This window comes from Heptranchias perlo, chromosome 40 (assembly GCF_035084215.1).
Source record: "Heptranchias perlo isolate sHepPer1 chromosome 40, sHepPer1.hap1, whole genome shotgun sequence".
Taxonomy (NCBI): domain Eukaryota; kingdom Metazoa; phylum Chordata; class Chondrichthyes; order Hexanchiformes; family Hexanchidae; genus Heptranchias; species Heptranchias perlo.
The window spans coordinates 10,015,824-10,036,592 of record NC_090364.1 but is presented as its reverse complement, the minus strand read 5'-3'; the positions used below and the strand labels follow the sequence as shown (position 1 = coordinate 10,036,592).

The following is a 20,769-nucleotide window of genomic DNA, read 5'->3' as shown; positions in this document are numbered from 1 at the left end:
ACTGAGCATCCATAGCCCTCTGGGGTAGAGAATTCCAAAGGTTCACAACCCTCTGAGTGAAGAAATTCCTCCTCATCTCAATCTTAAATGGCTGACCCCTTATCCTGTGACTATGCCCTCTAGTTCTAGACTCTCCAGCCAGGGGAAACAACCTCTCAGCCGTTACCCCATCAAGCCCCCTCAGAATCTTATATGTTTCAATGAGATCACCTCTCATTCTTCTAAACTCCAGAGAGTGTAGGCCCATTCTACTCAACCTCTTCTCATAGGACAACCCTCTTATCCCAGCAATTAATCTAATGAGCCTTCGTTGCACCGCCTTTAAGGCAAGTATATCCTTCATTAGAAAAGGAGACCAAAACTGTACACAGTACTCCAGGTGAGGTCTCACCAAAGCCCTGTACAATTGTAGTAAGACTTCCTTACTCTTGTACTCCAACCCTCTTGCAATAAAGGCCATTTGCTTTCCTAATTGCCTGCTGTACCAGCATGCTCACTTTTTGTGTTTCTTGTACCAGGACACCCAAGTCTCTCTGGGCACCAACGTTTAATAGTTTCTCACCATTTAAAAAATATTCTGTTTTTCTATTCTTCCTACCAAAGTGAATAACCTCACATTTCCCCACATTATACTCCATCTGCCACCTTCTTGCTCACTCACTTAATCTGTCTATATCCCTTTGCAGACTCTGTGTCCTCCTCACAGCTTACTTTCCCACCTAGCTTTGTATCATCAGCAAACTTGGATACATTACACTCGGTCCCTTCATCCAAGTCATTAATATAGATTGTAAATAGCTGAGGCCCAAGCACCGATCCTTGCGGCACCCCACTAGTTACAGCCTGAAAATGACCCGTTTATCCCTACTCTCTGTTTTCTCTCCATTAACCAATCCTCTATCCATGCTAATATGTTACTCCCAACTCCATGAGCCCTTATCTTGCGTAACAACCTTTTGTGTGGCACCTTATCAAAAGCCTTTTGAAAATCCAAATATACTACATCTACTGGTTCCCCTTTATCTACCCTGCGAGTTACATCGTCAAAAAACTCTAATAAATTTGTCAAACACAATTTCCCTTTCATAAAACCATGCTGACTCTGCCCAATCATATGATGATGTCCTAAGTGCCCTGTTACCACTTCTTGAGCACTTGGGCAGGTGGGGTTGAGATTTATCAAAAAATTGGCAAATTGTTGGTCCCAATGGATTTTCCCTCCCCCTCCCAGCGATTCCAGTTTGTCCCTTCTTCACCCTTCCCCCAGGTAAAAGTAATTAAGTTTTTAAGAATGGCCATTAATGCAACATTACCTCATTCATTCAGGTAAATCATTTTAAAGCCTTATTAACAACAGCAACAACTTGCATTTATATAATGCCCTTAATGTTGTAACACATCCCAAGGTGCTTCACAGGAGCGTTATCAGACAAGATTTGACACTGAACCACATAAGCAGATATTAGGCTTGGTCACGGAGGTAGGTTTTAAGGAGCATCTTAAAGGAGGAGAGATAATGCGGCAGAGAGGTTTGGGGAGGGAATTTCAGAGCTTAATCCCGATTATACCTGAATTAATTTGCAGCGCTGTTTACTCTGATATGGACGACCTGTAAACAAACTTTGCAGCATTCTAGAATACTCATGGTTACTTTATTTCCATTCCTGCAAGTAATTGCGGGTTAGAAACCATAGAACTCGAGGCTTTCTCCAGTGTTTGCTGTATAATCAGGAGGGCTGGAGTGGTGCTGTAGCCATTTGCCTCAGGTCTGTCCTCCACATCTAATTTTGGTTGCTGGGTGTCCAGCTTTTGCCACGTCCAAAAGTGGGCTCGATCAGGCAAGAGGCTGGGATCAGTATCCAAGTTCTGGTGTTTCTGGTGGGTTGGTGAAAGGCACTACATAAATGCAATTTCTTTCTTCTTTCTCTTTCTCTCTCTCCCCTTTTCTCTATCTACTTTTCTCTCTCTACTTCTGTCTTCCTTTTCTCCCCCTCATTTTGTCTTTTTCAACCTTTCCTCTTTTTTTGTTCTATTCAACCTCGTTCCTTGATCAACTTTCCCCCTCTCCCTTTCTTTTTATTGAACCCTTTTCTTTGGTTTGCTGAAATGTTAGTTTGCCTTTGGCTCTTCAATCTATAGGATCTAGTCTCCGAGGGGTCTCTGTGAACGTGGCGTGCAATAATTCAAACCATTATTGCTTGAACCTTAGTGAAGGCTGACAATTGCTTAAATCAGTTACAAGCAAGGGGGATCTATTAGGTCCAGTGAAAACTGCTAAAAGGGACCAGTAGGTTGCATTATCTTTTTGTTTTTCTATGACATGACACATTCATCACCATCTTCCTTGGAACGAGAAAAAAATCCAATAAAATATTAAAATTGAGGGCAACTATTCACTGGCATTGTTGAGAGTCTGAAGACGTACCCCAGTAACGTGGCTAGTAATTTTTAAGTCTCTCTCTCTCTCCCCCATTCCTTCTCTCCTACTCTTTGTCGTTCTCTCCTCTTTTTTTAGGTACAGCACAGGAGGGGGCCATTCGGCCCATCGCCGCCTGTGCTGGCTCTTTGAAAGAGCTATCCAATTAGTCCCATTCCCCTGCCCTTTCCCCATCGCCCTGTAAATGTTTTTTCCCCTTCAAGTATTTATCCAATTCCCTTTTGAAACTTACTATTGAATCTGCTTCAGGCAGTGCATTCCAGATCATAACAACTCGCTGCATGAACAAAATGTTTCCTCATGTTTCCTCTCACTCCCTCTTCTTTCTCTCCTGACTTTCTTGTCTCTTCTCCACATCCGAAGACATTGTACTTAATTTGTCCATCTCAGAAAGGATGTGCGTATGGGTATTAAGTGCGACGATTTAAAATCTAGCTGATCACCCTGTCTAAGGTCAGACAGAAAGAAATCCACTTTGGACAAGGTACTAATAGGGTGTACAGATGAATGGGAGCAAGACATTTATGAAACAAAGACGCAGATTAACAAAACTCATTCATAAATTGTAATTTCAGTATAAAATATGCACCACAGCCTTCAGAGTGATAGTTATCTTCGGTGACAGACAAAAAGCTCTTTATTACTCAAGTATCTCGTTGGCATCTAGCCAGGAGTTATCCTTATAAATATGGAAATGGTAACTCACTCTGTTTTGATGAGAGAATTTTGCTAAAGGTCAAGTGTTTTCCCATTTTCTTATAAAATCGCTTCCTTATTACCATATGTGCTTTCTACGAAGACTGCATCACTCAGAATTAACCAGAGGAAAGAACCAACAAGATTTTTGAGTTTGGTGAAGTTTGGGCCTGTAATTGTTACTTTTCAGAGTGAAATAATGCACTGAATAAATTATTTGTTCAGAAATGTTCGGTTGATGTAAGTCAATTTAGATAAAAGATATCGAAGTCAATACCAGAGATAAGTAGGATTAAACCCCTCACCTGTCTGTCACTCAGATATACTTCCTTCATTTAATTGTTTGTCTCCACTGACTCCTTCTAGTAATTGTTATAGGGTTTTAAATTTAACTCTCTTTACTCTTTGGGATAATCAGAGGTAAGATCAACCAAGGCTTTAAATTTTTCTAACAATTAGTTTCTTTAACATTAAAATACAAGTTTTACAAGTAGAGGTTCATATAACCTTAATTAGAAGTACAACTCAAAACTCAGAATGGCCATTTCTTCTGATTCGGGAGACTGAGAGGTTAATTCTCCATCGACATCTCGTTCTTCTGGTCTGTCCTCATAGTCTCCCTGTGGACTTTCTCCTTCCTTCACTTTAGAATGGCTTTTTTTACCATTCTTGCTAACATAAACAAGCTTTTCATTTTGATCAGCAAGGGAGTCAACGGATATGGGGAAAGGGCGGGAAAGTGGAGTTGAGGTAAAAATCAGATCAGCCATGATCTCATTGAATGGCGGAGCAGGCTCGAGGGGCCGAATGGCCTACTCCTGCTTCTATCTCCCATGGTCTCTTATGGTCTTATTTTCAGTAACTTTCCTCTCTCAGTTTCCCATGCTTCCACAGATTGGTGCTACCAAACAGCACTTGGCGTTAACGACCATTTTCCACAATTTCTCAAGGCCTCCTTTTCCATTGCCGGCCAGACAGAGTGAATAACACTTTTCGAATTTGGCCAACCTTCCCAGCATGCCACCTTGAACAGTCAGTCTAACAGTTCCTTTGTTGAATTAATACTTTTAAGCTCCTTTAGGCAGGTAATTAATCCAGATTTCAAGCAAATCTTTTCGTTTCCTTAAAATTGTTACTGAAAAGTCCAACACCCTTCAGTGTGATTTTGAGTAAGGATGAGATTAGCCTTAGTTGTGATGCCTTCCTCTATAAAGAATGGCCACTTGTGGCAGGCCTACTGTAGCCTGTGGAACTCTATCCCTATCTCCAGGAGAAAAGGGGGGAAAGGGGATGAAAATTGAGGAAGAAATCCTCATCCTCTTACAATCAAATGTCAGTCAGTAGCCTCTAAGTCAGAAGTTTGCTGTTCAATCCCCAATCCAGGACTTGGGCATAATGTTTTTTTTTGAAGAAATGACCAATTGGACTAATAAAGGGAATGCAAGGAGTTGTCGTATATACGGATTTTGAGAAAAATTCAGGCATTTCTTCACACAAAGGGTAGTGGAAATCTGGAACTCTCTCCCCCAAAAAGCTGTTGAGGCTGGGGGCCAATTGAAAATTTCAAAACTGAGATTGATCGATTTTTGTTAGGCGAGGGTATTAAGGGTTACTGAACCAAGGCAGGTAACTGGAGTTAAGATACAGATCAGCCATGATCTAATTGAATGGTGGAACAGACTTGAGGGGCTGAATGGCCTACTCCTGTACCTATGCTCCTATGTTCCTTTGGTATAAGAGTAAATGTAGCAGCATGGATCAGTGTTGGATGCACTTTGTTCTCGGTATTATAGAGATGATTTAGACCCGGGTATAGGCCGCACAATCTTGAAAAGTGCTGCTGCCGCAAAAGTTCGACAAACAGTGAGGGGGACTGGAAAAGACAGACAGGTTGGCAGAATGGGCAGACAGGTGACTGATGCAATTTAATGTGTGTAAGTGTGAGGTATTGCATCTTTGGAGAAAAAAACAAGGAATGGAAGAATACACTCAATGAAAGATGCTGAAAGGTATGGGTGAGGGGGGAGATCTGTTGGTTCACGAATGTCGTTCACATGAACGCTTCTTCAAGTCTCCAAAGGCCATTTGGTGAGGCAAGGGTTAATAGAAACCATTAAGTTGTTTTATTTCACACCAAGTGAACACACCGAGCAACAGTGAAGATCAAATTCACACTTCCCCACATCAGTGGGTCATCCTACTTGACTTAAACAAGATGGGGGGGAAGAAAAAAAATTGGAGAAGGGCCATTTTTGGGCGCGGGTAGCGTGATGCGCTATTACCCCGTTCCCAATGACCTCTGCGCAGACAGAACGCGAGTTTCGGCCGGCCCGAGGACTCACCCGCATTCAGCATTCCATTCCAGGCCTTGTACGTGGAATCAATGCAATTTGCACTTTCCACCAGCAGGGGGAGTTCAATCTCTTAAAGGGAGGATGTTTCTTCGAAATCTCTTAAAGGTAGCTGGTACCTGTTATTTGCTGAAAATAATAGTCTACTGTCTGCATGGAGTCTGAACGGAGATCAGACATCAGACACGTAATAGTTACACACTGATGAGTTATGTTAAAACATTGAATAAAGGTTGCGCACTATTAAATCCCACGTCCTCCAATCTGCATGTCAGACCTCACCAAACTGCCAATCTCAGTTGGTACCAGGCCTGCGAGAGTCCGTACACCAAGGTTATCTGTTGATGCACTAGAGACTTTGGTGCAAGAGGTGGACAGAAGGAGGGGCATCCTATATCCGCGGGGGTGGGGGGAGGGGTGGTGGTGCAGGGGGCCCTCCAGACATATATCTAAAAGGCCGTGGGAGGCAGCGGGGGACGAAGTCAATGCCAGGCGCACAGCAGCATGAACATGGATGCAGTGCAGGAAGAAGTTCAATGCTTTGACATGAGTGGTCAAGGTGAGTGAGGTCAACTGTCAAGTGGCGTCTCCAACCAACTGCACCACTAGCCGCATCCACTGCTCCACACACTACACCCCATCACCCACATACCAACAAACTCTTTCCATGAGTACTCAACTCTTCCAATCAGACGCTTCATCTCACCCTCATACATTACCGCTGTTTCAAGCTGCCAACCCACAACTCACAGACTTCACACACTGGCAGCTATTCAACCATGACAGGCACATCACACAGACACACATCCCACTTTCTTCCAGGAGAAGGTGGCGCATATCAGGAGGCAGCAAGTGGCAGTGGCATTTAGCCCATCGAGCCTGTTCCGCCATTCAGTTAGATCATGGTGGACCTGTGACCTAACTCCATATACCCGCCTTAGCCCCATAGCCCTTAATACCCTTGGTTCACAGAAATCTATCAATCTCAGAATTAACATTCACAATTGAGCGAGCATCAACTACCGTCTGCAGAAGAGCATTCCAAATGTCTCCCACCCTTTGCGTGTAGAAGCATTTCCTAACTTCACTCCTGCACGTCCTGGCTCTAAATGTTAGGCTATGTCCCCACGTCCTAGTATTCAAGTATAGGAGACCTCCAAAAACAGTTACAAATGTCACGGCAGTGGGATGCAATAATCCAGCCACTAACCTGTAAATCCTGCATGGTCCCTTTAAATAGCGCTGGTGGGGGTCCTCCAGGCACTCTAAGACATGTTCAGATGGTCGGGGTTAAGACTGTGCGTTGAGTTGAGTGTTAAGTCCCAAAATGGTGTTTATCACTTTAAATCAGCGTTGCACACTGGTTGTATCCATTTACTCCTCACTTTACATGCTGATGGCGTTCAGTATTTGTGCCTGCGCTAACTCCTATACCAAGATGGCGTCTGGCGCACGTCACACTGGAAACGTGCGTGCGCGTCCAAGACGCCATCTTGGATGTCGGAGAGGCAGTGTAGCGCCGAAACAACGGGCTCTACACGGTCCAATTTAGCGCCCAATGTCTTCTAATTGTTCCTTCAGCATTTCTGACTTCATGAGCCTGCCTAAAGTTTTCACAGTTCTGTATTTTAAAAAGCCTTGATTGCCCCTACAGCCTTTCTGTTTCAAAAAAACCTGTCCCTATTTATCTCTCTTCACAGACAGAGGGATCAAAAGATTTTCAAACATAATTGGTATGCGATCTTCTTCAATTACCTAAACAAACTAATGAATATGTTATTTGTGTAGCACTTCCACTGTAGAAAAATGTTCCAAGGTGATTCACAAAGTTGTAATCAGACAAAAACGGCTGCTGAGCCAAAGAAAGAGATATTAGGAGGGGTGAACAAAAGATTTCACACAGACATGAGTTTTAAGGATGGTCTTAAAGGTGAAGAGACAAGTGGAGAGGCAGAGAGGTTTAAGGAGGGAATTCCAGAGTGTGGGCTTAGACGGCTGAAGGCACGGCCAGCAATGGTGGGGTGAAGAGAGAGGGGATGCACAAGAGGCAATGAACAGAGAGTTGTGGTGGTGAGGGGGGTGTGGGCTGTAGGATGGAGGAGGTTTCAGAGATAGGGAGGGGCGAGGCCATGAAGTGGGATGAATGGTGGTTGTTAGGATACAGGGAGCAGAGATACAAATGGTTGAGAGTAGGAAGCCGGCAAGAAGAGCATTGGGAAAGTCTTTTGGGATGAAACGTTAAACCAATCAGGTCGATGTAAAAAATCCCACGGCACTATTTTGAGGAAGAGCTGGGGAGTTTCCTGGGCCAATATTTATCCCTCAACCAACATCACTGAAAATAACAGATTACCTGGTCATTAACTCATTGCTGTTTCTGGGATCTTGCTGTGCGCAAATTGGCTGCCATGTTTCCTACACTACAACAGTGACTACACTTCAAAAGTACTTAATTGGCTGTAATGTTCATTGCACTTCACCGTTCTGAGGTTGTGAAAGGCACTATATAAATGCAAGTCTTTTTTTGTTCCTTTAATTGTCCATCCTTATAAATCACTGGTTAGGCCTCAGTATTGTGTCCAATTCTGGGCACCACACTTTAGGAAGGATGTCAAGGCCTTGGAGAGGGTGCAGAGGAGATTCACCAGAACGGTACCGGGGATGAGGGACTTCAGTTATGTGGAGAGACTGAAGAAGCTGGAATTGTTCTCCTTACAGCAGAGAAGGGTAAGGGAAGATTCAGTCGCAGTGTTCAAAATCATGAGGGGTTTTGATAGAGTAGTTGGGGAGAAACTGTTTTCCACTGGCAGGAGGGTCGGTAACCAGAGGACACAGATTTAAGATAATTGGCAAAAATGGAATGCCTTACCTGGAAGGGTGGTGGAAGCAGATTCAATAGTAGCTTTCAAAAGGGAATCATATATATATACACTTGAAAAGGAGAAAATTGCAGGGCCATGGACAAACAGCAGAGGAGTGAGACTAATTGGACAGCTCTTTCAAAGTGCCGGCGCAGACACGGTGGGCCGAATGGCCTCCTTCTGTGCTGTTTGATTCTATGATTCTCATTCAAAATTGGTGCAAGATTTCACCACTTTAATGCTGGCTTTGTCGAGCGTGCATGTCCTGTGTTAGCCGAAGTTATCGTTTGCGTGACTGCAAACAAAGGCAGCTTGCATTACCAAGCACAATATCCCATCCTCCAGAATGTGAAGTCATTAGCGAAGCACACCCCTGTACGGAAGAACAGTCGGGGTCTTTCGCTGCAGCAGGCCATTGTAAAACATTGCTGGGAAAGATTCCCAGCTATGACGTCTTGCTATTAGCTTAATGAGCAACGAGGAGCTTTTCATTGCAGTAAGTGCTCTTTCACAATGCCTCTAGCTTCTAATGAATTCAGCCCTGCCATGCATGTCATTAAGAAGAGATCTCATCGATATGCCAGTAATATATGTCCCTCCTCGGGACAGGAAAAAACCCCAACCTTTTAATGTGTCAATGTTGCATAATGGTGTTCCTTTATTAGCATCTGACTGGAGTCCCAACTGCAGGGGCTAGTAGAAAAGGAAAATAATTCTGCTCAATCAATAATTGAAAAATAATCTCATTTGCGTAATAGCGGCTCAGCCTTTGCACCTCTTGGTGTTCCCCCTCTACAATGGTCTCCACCTCTTGCCATGCCAACAAGTCTAATGGCTGCCCTCTGTAGGGCTCTTTAGCTTTCGGCTGGAGGTGTCTCAGATAGCCGAAAGCTGCAGAACCTTCCAACCAGCGTTCGTGGCTCTGTAGCTGATAACCTGCTCGCGACTCGCCGCACCCTGGATATCATGGAACGTTGTAAGGTGAGTAATTATTTGTCAGAGAGAAAGTAGACCTCAGGCAGGATTTCACTTCGAATGGTTGGTTTTGCTGTAATGGAAAAAGAATGCTGCTGCAGAACCTACTTTGTTCCACTAGATGTCACTGATTCACTCTGTAATTCCTATTCTACAGAACGTTTCAAAGTCAAATGGAAAACTCCAGTGTTAATTAATTATATATAGAGAGAGAGACTTGCATTTATATAGCACCTTTCACAACCTCAGGACGTCCCAAAATGCTTTACAACCATTTAAGTACCTTTGAAGTGCAGTCATTGTTGTAATGTAGGCAGCCAATTTGTGCACAGCAAGATCCCACAAAGAGCAAATGTGATAATGACCAGATAATCTGTTTTTTTAGTGATGTTGCTTGAGGGATAAAAATTGGCCAGGACACTGGGGAGAACTCTGCCGCTCGTCTTCAAAATAGGGCCATGGGTTCTTTCACAGCGACCAGAGCCTTGATTTAACATCTCATCTGAAAGATGGCTCTTCAGACAGTGCAGCACTCCCTCAGTACTGCACTGGATTAGTAGTGTAGATTTATATGCTTAAGTTCCTGGAGTGGGGCTTGAACCCACAAACATCTGACTTAGAAATAAGAGTGCTACCCACTGAGCCATAGCTCAGTACTTATATAAACATACAGTGTGTGTGTAAACATCTGAACTGTACTCATATTCCTCACCTTAGTGAACACAATTAAACTCACGCACTCATACGTGTGTGTGTGCGTGTTTATTTGTGCTCGCTAAGATGAAGCATGAGCACAGTGCGTCTGCTGTCTTTTTCCAGTCAGCACTAATTAATTTCCCTCGTCTGTAAGGCTCCCTCTGCTCCACCCCCACAAGCTGCTTTGACTACGGCTGTCACCTGTACAGGTAAGCCTGCCACTTGGAGACGGGCCTCTGAAAATTTCCAAAAGGCTGGAGACATCAATAGTTTTCAAAGAATTTTCATCATAAGCAAAATAAACCTCAGGACACCAGCTATTTCGCTCCCCCCGCCCCCCCCCCACCAACCCTGTTTTTTCTTGACTGGGCAAAAAATGGTGACCTTTAATCTTGAGGCCCTTTCTTAGAACATAAGAACATAAGAAATAGGAGCAGGAATAGGCCATACGGCCCCTCAAGCCTGCTCCACCATTGTATAAGATCATGGCTGATCTTCTACCTCAACTCTACTTTCCCGCCCTGTCCCCATATCCATCGATCTCAGTCTTGAATATACTCAACGACTAAGAATCCACAGCCCTCTGGGGTAGAGAATTCCAAAGATTCACAACCCTCTGAGTGAAGAAATTTTCCCTCACTTCAGTCCTAAATGGCTGACCCCTTATCTTGAAACTATGTCCCCTAGTTCTAGACTTGCCAGCCAGGAGAAACAGCCTCTCAGCATCTACCCTGTCAAACCCTCTACGAATTTTATACGTTTCAATGAGATCACCTCTCATTCTTCTAATCTCCAGAGAATATAGGCCCATTCTACTCAATCTCTCCTCATAGGACAACCCTCTCATCCCATGAATCAATCTAGTGAACCTTTGTTGCAACCTCTCTAAGGCAAGTATATCCTTCCTTAGGTAAGGAGACCAAAACTGTACACAGTACTCCAGGTGTGGTCTCACCAGAGCTCTATATAATTGCAGCAAGATCTCCTTACTCTTATACTCCAACCCCCTTTCAATAAAGGCTAGCATACTATTTGCCTTCCTAATTGCTTGCTGTACCTGCATGTTAACTTTCTGTGATTCATGTACAAGGACACCCAAATCCCTTTGACTACCAACATCTCTTAGTCTCTCACCTTTTAAATAATATTCTGCTTTTCTATTCTTCCTACCAAAGTGGATAATTCCACATTTCCTCACATTATACTCCATCTGCCACTTTCTTGTCTACTCACATAACCTGTCTATATCCCTTTACAGACTCTTTGTGTCCTCCTCACAGCTTACTTTCCCACCTAGCTTTGTATCATCAGCAAACTTGAATACATTACACTCGGTCCCTTCATCTAAATCATTAATATAGATTGTAAATAGCTGAGGCCCAAGCACTGATCCTTGCGGCACCCCACTAGCTACAACCTGCCAATCCCGAAATGATCTGTTTAGTCCTACTCTCTGTTTTCTGTCCATTAATCAATCTTTAATCCACGCTAATATATTACCCCCAGCGCCCCCTACTGAATCATTTTGCCTTTTAGGAACATAGGAACAGGAGGAGGCCATTCAGCCCCTCAAGCCCGCTCCACCATTCAATTAGATCATGGCTGATCTGTACCTCAACTCAATTTTCCTGCCTTAGCTCCGTATCTCTTGAAACCCTTACCTAAAACAATCTAGCGATCTAAGTCTTAAAAGCTCCAACTGTCTGCCAGCATCCACAGCCTTTTGGGGCAGGGAATTCCATATTTCCACTACCCTCTGTGTGGATGGGACATTTCATAGAATCATAGAATCATAGCAAGGTTACAGCACGGATGGAGGCCATTCGGCCCATCGAGTCCGCACGGGCTCTATGCAAGAGCAATCCAGCTGGTCCCACTCCCCCGCCCTATCCCCGTAGCCCTGCAACTTTTTTCCTTTCAAGTACTTATCCAGTTCCCTTTTGAAGGCCATGATTGAATCTGCCTCCACCACCCCCTCGGGCAGTGCATTCCAGATCCCAACCACTCGCTGTGTGAAAAAGTTTTTCCTCATGTCACCTTTGGTTCTTTTGCCAATCACCTTAAATCTATGTCCTCTGGTTCTTGACCTTTCTGCCAATGGGAACAGTTTCTCTCTATCTACTCTGCCTAGACCCTTCATGATTTTGAATACCTCTATCAAATCTCCTCGCAACCGTCTCCGTTCCATGGAGAACAACCCCAGCTTCTCCAGTCTATCCACGTAACTAAAGTCCCTCATCCTTGGAATCATTCTAGTAAATCTCTTCTGCACCCTCTCTAAGGCCTTCACATCTTTCCTAAATTGCGGTGCCCAGAATTGGACACAAAACTCCAGTTGTGGCCAAACCAATGTTTTATAAAGGTTCATTATGACCTCTATACTTTTGTACTCTATGCCTCTATTTCTAAAGCCCACGATCCCGTATACATTTTTAACTGCTTTCCATTTCCACTTCCCAAACCGGCCAGTGAGTGTGAGCAACAATTTAGTGCCTATCACTGACAAGCTATTTGCACTTTTGTGCTGGGGTCTCGTGGACACGAGGAATCCAGTTGAAACTGCCTCAAGCTTATTTCACTTAGTACTCAAACAACTTCCATTTAATTCACAAGACCAAATCTGGTCCTTAGCATTAATTCATTTTTCTCATTTTATCTACCCATGAAAAACAAAAGCTGAGAAATGAGTTATTTTTCCCTATTCACTGACAGACGCCAGTTAAGTACTTTGGGAGCTACTTGGCAGCCTTTTGTTAGCAGATGTCAAACTATGTGTAAGACTCACGGGGAAAATAGACTTGTCAACATCAGAGGGCCCTTTCATGGAAATGGGCCTTGCCAATAATTTAAACAGAAAGCATTTCTGCGTGTCGTTGGTTATCCTGTATACTGCTGACTATATGAACATAAAATAACACACTATTCTTGTCATTGTACTGTACTTTCAACCAAGCAATGGGATATCAACAGCACAGGATCTCTCTTAAACAGTCGGTGGCTTTGTCACAAGAGTTGTTGGAGCAGAAACCATTGCATCCTTTAAGGGAGAGGAAGATACAGGGCTATGGGGAGAGAGTGGGACAGTGGGATTCATTCTGGATTACTCTAGCAAGGATTCAATGGGCCAAGCGGCCTTATTCTGTGTTGTAAACTTTTATGGTTCTCTAGCTTCTATAAATAAATGGAAGACTTGTGTTCAATGTGTATCAAGGCGTTGCATTAAATAATATTACATAGAATTACATAGAATTTACAGCACAGAAACAGGCTATTTGGCTCAACTGGTCTATGCCGGTGTTTATGCTCCACACGAGCCTCCTCCCACTCTACTTCATCTCACCCTATCAGCACTTGGAAATATATCGCCGTTCCTTCATCGTCGCTGGGTCAAAATCCTGGAACTCCCTTCCTAACAGCACTATGGGAGAACCTTCAACACACGGACTGCAGCGGTTCAAGAAGGCGGCTCACCACCACCTTCTCAAGGGCAATTAGGGATGGGCAATAAATGCCGGCCTCGCCAGCGACGCCCACATCCTATGAACGAATAAAAGAAATATCATTGTATTCCTTTCTCCCTGTTATACTTACCTAGCTTCCCCTTAAATGCATCCATGTTATTTGCCTCAACTACTCCATGTGGTAGCAAGTTCCGCATTCTAACCACTCTCTGGGTAAAGATGTTTCTCCTGGATTCCCTATTGGATTTATTAGTGATTATCTTATATTTATGGCCTCTAAATTCTGGTCTCCCCCACAAGTGGAAACATCTTCTTTACGTCTACCCTATCAAACCCCTTCATAATTTTAAAGTCTTCTATCAGGTCACCCCTCAGCCTTCTCTTTTCTAGAGAAATGAGCCCCAGCCTGTTCAGTCTTTCAGATACTTACATCCTATCAGTTCTAGTATCATCCTTGTAAAGCTTTTTTTGCACCTTCTCCAATGCCTCCGTATCCTTCTTGTAATGTGAAGACCAGAACTGTGCACAGTACTCTAAGCATGGTCTAACCAAGGTTCTATACAAATTTAGCATTACCTCTCTGCTTTTTAATTCTATTCCTCTAGAAATGAGCCCCAGTGCTTTGTTTGCATTTTTTATGGCCTTGTTAACCTGTATTGCCGGGTCTGCCATCAATACCTTCTGAGGTTCAATGGTGTCAATTAGTAAGTGATCTGAGTGGCTTACTTTTCTGGGAGCTGACTCACATTGCCCTATATCTGCATGCATGATAACATAACCCTGGGTTTTAACAATAGCACTCGCTAGTGACCTGAACCAGATACTTATGTCTTTTGTATCCGTACTTCTTCAATATCTCATCAAGTGGACCAAGCAAACTCCGAGTGGGACAAGGCTTGATACAGATCATTAAGCTTCCTTATTTCATGACAAACAGAGCACCACATGGTCAGATTCAACCAATCGGTACAACTTGTCATTATCCAAGGATAGGAAAATAATGAATACGCTACACTTCCCCACATCTGTGGGTCGCCTTGCTTGATTTAGCCGAACTAATGTCTAACTCCCCCCACATTGCATCCTTCTCACAGTCGTTTTCTGGGCAATACCGCTTGGCATCATTGTTTTTCAAAATCCTCGGCTTGGCTGCCTGTGTATGTGTCTTTCAGTTCTCTCTGTTCACAGCCAAAAAGGGAAGGCCTTTCTGAGTTCCTGGCAAGCACCCAGGACCAACAGCTCCCCAACACAATGAGTGTGAGGTGTTTATTGATTATCAAGACAAACTAACAAATTACTTATTATTACTTATCTATGAGGAAACAACATCAAAGCTAGCTCATTAGCATCTTAACCATCTATCCTCTCAGATCCCTTTTATAATGTGCATAATTATACTTTGCTTCTAAACACTACATTTAAAGTAACTCTTTCTTCCAAATCCTTTCTGTTGAAAAATGGCCAAGAAGATCGCAAAACATGGCAATATTATTTCAAGATGAGCAGGTAATCCTCCCAATGTCCTGGCTATCATTCCCCCCTCAACCAACATCAGCAAAAAACAGACTCATGGCCCTTCATCTCACTGGTGTTTGTGGGATCTTGCTGAGTCCAAAATGGCTGCTGTTGTTGCCTACATAACAACAGTCACCACCCCTCAAAGTAATTTATTCTATGCGGCAGCTCGAGACGTTTCTGAGAGGTGTGATAAAAGACCAAGTCTATATTTCCAAAAACAATGGCTGGAATTTCCTCTGCACCTCTGCCACTTCATCGTAACTTTGGCAAAGACCCTGTTTAGGTGAGAAGGCGAGGGTTTATGCCAAGCTTTCACTGAAGTTACGACAGCTGAGTGGGACAAGTCCTGAGGAAATTCACTCCCAACGTCAACGTAGCAGATTCACATGTCTGGATTTCCAGATTTATATCACAATGGTGATAGGTAGGAATTTCTGGTCAGCAAGTCATAAATGAGGCTTTCACCTTTAAAATGTGCCATTTTTATTAATTGTATCTCCCAGGTGTAGCATCCTTTGGATCTTAATGGGCTCAGAGCTCCTACAGGGAAATAAGGCACTGTTTTTTTTAATAACCTAATTCTTTAAATGTAATAATAGATTATCACATAATTTTATTTCGGAAACGATTGCTGGCTCAGTAATTAACCCAATGGATTTCGGATCTATACTGGCCAGAAAAGTGCCAGCTCCGAGTGACTCAACTGATTTCAGCTAAGTGGTAGTGGAGGTTCCCCATTAGTGCCATTGAAATAGTGAGGGGGAAGTCAGCCAGGGTTCCTGCTCTAGATCACTGTCTGGTGTCACCCCCCACTAGAAACCCTGCCTGCGTACAAGTCAGGCAAGGGCATGGTCGTGCTTGGCTGTGATGCAGCCCCCCCTCCCATAGTAGAATAGCCCGACAAGACTGCTTGGGCAAGAGGGACCAGAGCCCAACTGGGACGAGACCTTTGGGGAGGAGCAAGAAATTCTTCCCATGCCTGCTCTCTCGTTTGTCGTTTAAATACGAGTGGTAGGCCAGAGATGTCGTCATGCCAACACAGTGTCCTGGCGAGGCACCTCCTGAGGACACTTTTACTGCACATAAGTACCTCTTTATAGCAAAAAAGGGGATGAATAAATTAAGAAAGTGAAGGTCGATGATTATTATTGATTGCCCAATCTATGATTCAATACATGTCGTAACTAATTAATCAAGAAATGTGTTAACCATTGAGTGATGGATAAGCACTTTTTTATATACCCATCTACTCAGCTCGGAGAAATGCTCAGGAACACTTTCTTCCCACGCTGTTTCTGGTGGCCGCGCTATTCTGACACCTCAGCAAATATTTGTTCCTTGAAATGTGATGTTTGGTGAACAGCCAGATTTCTGGATGAGCTTCAGGACTGCAAGCAGTTACAGGGCGTTGTGGCTTTTAAGGAAAGTAATGGGCCAGATTTCGCTGCAGCAGGGCATCTAACGGTATCTGCCGTTAGTTAGATTTGCCCCTGCACCCTCCAGCTCAAATCATTTTTTGCCCATTAAGTTGGTGAAAGTACGAGCTGATAACGGGGCAGCGAGGGAAACAGGGCGTCTGGGGCCTGAGTGAACAGGGCAAGCAACTGGGTATCTCCGTAACCAAGGAGATTTAAGGATTGGGAAATAAACAGTGGAAGGACTGAGAAGGAGGGTGAATTAAAGGGGGTGAATTCAACATCAAAACAGGAACAGAAAGAGAAATAAAGCGAGGGAAAGGAAGATTGGATTAAGAGAGAGTGAAAAGAAAGGAAAAATAGGAAAACAAAATTTTAAATTTGACATTTTTCAAATTTCCTAAAACAATTCACAACCTGAAGGAATGAGACTCCACAGTTAATTTTGGTGCCAGAGAGTTTGTTGGCAGTGATTATCACTTCTCACATCATTAAAAGGGTACTTACGCTTGTAATTACTCGTCCTAAATATCTGCAGCGAGTTTAGTTCGTATTTACCGCGCAAATACAGCAACTTCACGCCATTCAATGCGTGCCGTTGGTGAGGCGGATGGCGAGATGCCATTTTCGCGAAGCTAATGGTGGAGCAGCGGGCAGCAACTTTTGGATATTCCCGCTTAATCGTGCGGCTGCACCCCGCCTGAAGTTGCTGTACCGTTCACGCATAAATAACAGCAAACGCCATTAGCCTCCCCATTATTTTGTCAGCAAATTCTGGCCCCTTGTAATGCTTCAGCAGCTCTGTCAGGGCTGATGTCTAGCTGAATGTGACGATGAGCTATTCAATTCACAGTGTGAGGAGGGAGATCGTTAGATGCTTTTCCTTTAAGCTGAGGGTCCTGGCTCCTGGGCTGACCCTATAGAGGTCTTTAAGATTATGAAAGGGTTTGATTGGGTAGAGAAGATATTTCCACTGGTGGGGGAGACCAAAACTAGGGGCCATAGATATAAGATAGTCACTGATAAATCCAATAGACAATTCAGGAGAAACTTCTTTACCCAGAGAGTGGTTAGAATGTGGAACTCACTACCACAGGGAGTAGTTGAGGCGAATAGGCATGGATGCCTTTAAGGGGAAGCCGCATAAACACATGAGGGAGAAAGGAATAGAAGGATATGTTGATAGGGTTAGATGAGGTAAGGTGGGAGGAGGCTCGCATGGAGCATAAACACTGGCATGGACCAGTTGGGCCGAATGGTTGTACGTTCTAAGAAATTTTCAGGTGTTTCCCCCTCCTGTTCTGAAGGCAGCAATTCATTCTGGGTGCAGACCGACAGCCCTCCTGTGCCTTGCCCAAGTCGCCATGCTTTATCTGTGGGCCTAGAGGTGGCATGATAAAACAATGCTTTACCACCTGGGCAGTCATCTGGCAGAGCGGATCGCCTGCCCGTTATAGAAACTGCCCCGTTTTGACCCTCACTGAGATCAACGGAATGAAAAGCAAGCGGGTTCTCCAATGGGGAGGGCGATCTGTTGCGCTAGATTACTGCCCAGGCGTAGAAGGTGAAAAGGACTTCAAATGTTTCCAAACCCCAAATCGCGCAGGTTGGCGGGGGGTGGGTGCAGGTGTGGAATGGATGGAATCGCCCTGTAATCTCTTCTGCACATTCACTGAAACCTTGCCCATATGCAGAGGGATAAACGCACAATGAATCACAGGGTAATTTAAGGACCATTTAAAACGCCAGAGGATAGGAGAGCTTTTGAGGCTTGAGGTGAGCAGTGCCGACGTAGGCCCAAATCATTGTGGAAGACGCAGGCGGTCGGCAATGAAACTCCAGCTGCTCACACAAGAAGTGGGAAAAGGGGAAACAGGTCTAAAAGAGGAAGAGAAAAGAAAACCCGATCCGGGACAGAAACATCTGAATTGAAACTAGGGTTGCCAACACTGATTGGACATATTCCTGGAGGTCTCATCACATGACCTCCTGCCTCCAAACACCCCGCCCCCACGCTCCTGCCATTGGTCGTCCAACACGCCCATACTCGACGCACTGCCTTCCCACCAATTGGAAAGCGAATCAACTCTTCATTAACCAATTGGATGATTCCTGACTGTCAGTCAAAAAGCCTTTTTTCCCATGTCTGATATTTTTTATTACTAATAAACAAAAGTGTTCAAAGAAAATTTTAGGAAACCACAATGTTTTAATGCCCCTGTGATGTTTGTCTTGGGTTGTTCGCAGCAGTGTCCTGGAGATGAATCTTCAAGTCCTGGAGACTCCAGGGCAATCCTGGAGGGTTGGCAACCCTACCTGAGACTCATTGGAAAAATGCCTGTCAGAATGGGCTAATTTGGATCGGTGCAAGCCTTTGGCCTAGTTCAGAAAGCATCCTTAAATCTGACCGCTGATAGTGAATTTGGAAGAATTCGGGACTATCGTTTTGACCCTAAACAGCTGAAAGACTGGTTTGACCTAAGGAAAGAAAAAAAAAAGCCATCTCTTAAAAATCTTCATGCAAGAGAGAGCCAGGGGTTCGTAAAGCACAATATGTTTATTGTGTTTTATTTTCCAGATGGGTGCAAAAACATACCCTAAAGCTGTCTTTTATTCGATTTGTGGATATACAGGAGTCAGTGAAGGGAAGAAAAGAAGGGAACAGTTTGTTTAGAAAGGCTGAACCATACGCTGCGGATTTTCATCAACCTCAGACTGCGTAATGTTTCTCCAGTTGAGCAGCGGTTAACTCAAAGGAGCTTCTGAAAGGACATGTAACTATATCCATCTTAATAAGATGCATTACTCATTCTTTGATGAGCAGGAAGCACATTGATTTAATTCCTCTCTGTTCTATTTTGTTGTTAGCGCTGGAGAAGGGAAGACTGTTCCAATTTGTTTCCTCCCTAGTGCAAGTATCAAGTACTCCCAGCTCCTTACTGATGTTTCCATTTCCCGCACGAGCTATCCTGGTACGGTCACTCATTAATGTGCAGTTGTGGGCAGTATGTACTGCGGACTTGCACCAACTGCATCAAGATGGCCAAACTCATTTCACTACCAGGCTTCCCAGTGCTGCTGCCCCTGTTCACATTCCCATCTGTTGCCATTCCCCATCACACATCAAGCAGAAGTGAAGTCGGCAAACCTGGCCACAAGACCCACAATAAGGTGGGTCCGCTTGCCACTGGAGCAAGGTATGGTGCCAGGTGGACGGCCACTATTGAATGGCCCCTTAAGCTGATCGACGTATGTCAACCATCTGGGCTGGATTTGAACCCAGGTTCCAGAGATGACAGGGCCTTATTTGTATGCACTGTGCAACAACAGCAGCTTGCATTCATATATCTCCTTTAACATAGTAAAACGTCCCAAGGTGCTTTACAGGAGCGATTATCAAACAAAATTTGACACCGAGCCATGTGAGGAGATATTAGGACAGGGCTTGGTCAAAGAGGTAGGTTTTAAGGAGCGTCTTAAAGGAGGAGGGAGAGGTAGAGAGTTTTAGGGAGGGAATTCCAGAACTTAGAACCTAAAGGCACGGCTGCCAATGGTGGACCGGTGAAAATCGGGGATGCGCAAGAGGCCAGAATTGGAGGAGCGTGGAGATCTTGGAGGGTTGTAGGGCTGGAGGAGGTTACAGCGATAGGGAAGGGCGAGGCCAGTTCAGTTCTCCTCTGCCCCCACTTCTATCCTTAATATCTTCACCTCAAGCATTTCGTGTGGAATAGATCCATTGGCTTGAGTGCAGTTGACCTGTGTCTTAACTGATCAAGATCTTTCTTTAAAAAATAAATGAACTCAATCCTGATCTCTGAGAGAGATTTTCCTCTTTGGGGATTCTCTAGGCTGATGTTACGAGATTGCATACTCTTCATGGAAAAGACATCCTCTGAGCTTTATACAGGAGGCCTCTTAATTACAGACGTGTTTGGAAATAAAGAGGCTTTTTGAAAAATTTGCAAAGTGGAGATCTTAAAGGTACAGGAACTTTGCAGAACAAACACTCACTGTCAGAATCACCTTTTCCTTACTTATTTTTCATATTTGTGATGGTTGTACTTCTTTATCTATTTGTTAAATTTGTGAAGATTTCCAAAGTTACAAGTTCACCTCCAGTGGCAGTGGGTGTCCTTCCTAGGGGTCCCGGTCGAGCATTGCCACTGGATGTGATGGTCAGGTCCATTTAGTGTCCACCTTAAAGGAAGTTCTATTAAGCTATTATTGGTAGGACCTCCTCCGGTTGCAATGCAGCCCCTTGGCATTTGGGAGTTTAAGCACCTTCGGAAGCTCTCAAATGTCACCATAGCAACGGTTTCCTTCATTGAAAGGACTTCTGCCCCAGTCACGGCAATTTCC

General features: G+C 44.1%; 1 long non-coding RNA gene across 1 annotated transcript in view; it reads left to right on the top strand.

Moving 5' to 3' along the window:
* Positions 1–20,328, top strand: part of LOC137305373 (uncharacterized) — a 65,215-nt gene extending 44,887 nt beyond the window's left edge. The window contains exon 3 of the long non-coding RNA XR_010958705.1: positions 18,658–20,328. This is a non-coding gene — a long non-coding RNA (uncharacterized lncRNA). The remainder of the gene's footprint in view (positions 1–18,657) is intronic.
* The last annotated feature ends 441 nt before the right edge of the window (positions 20,329–20,769 follow it).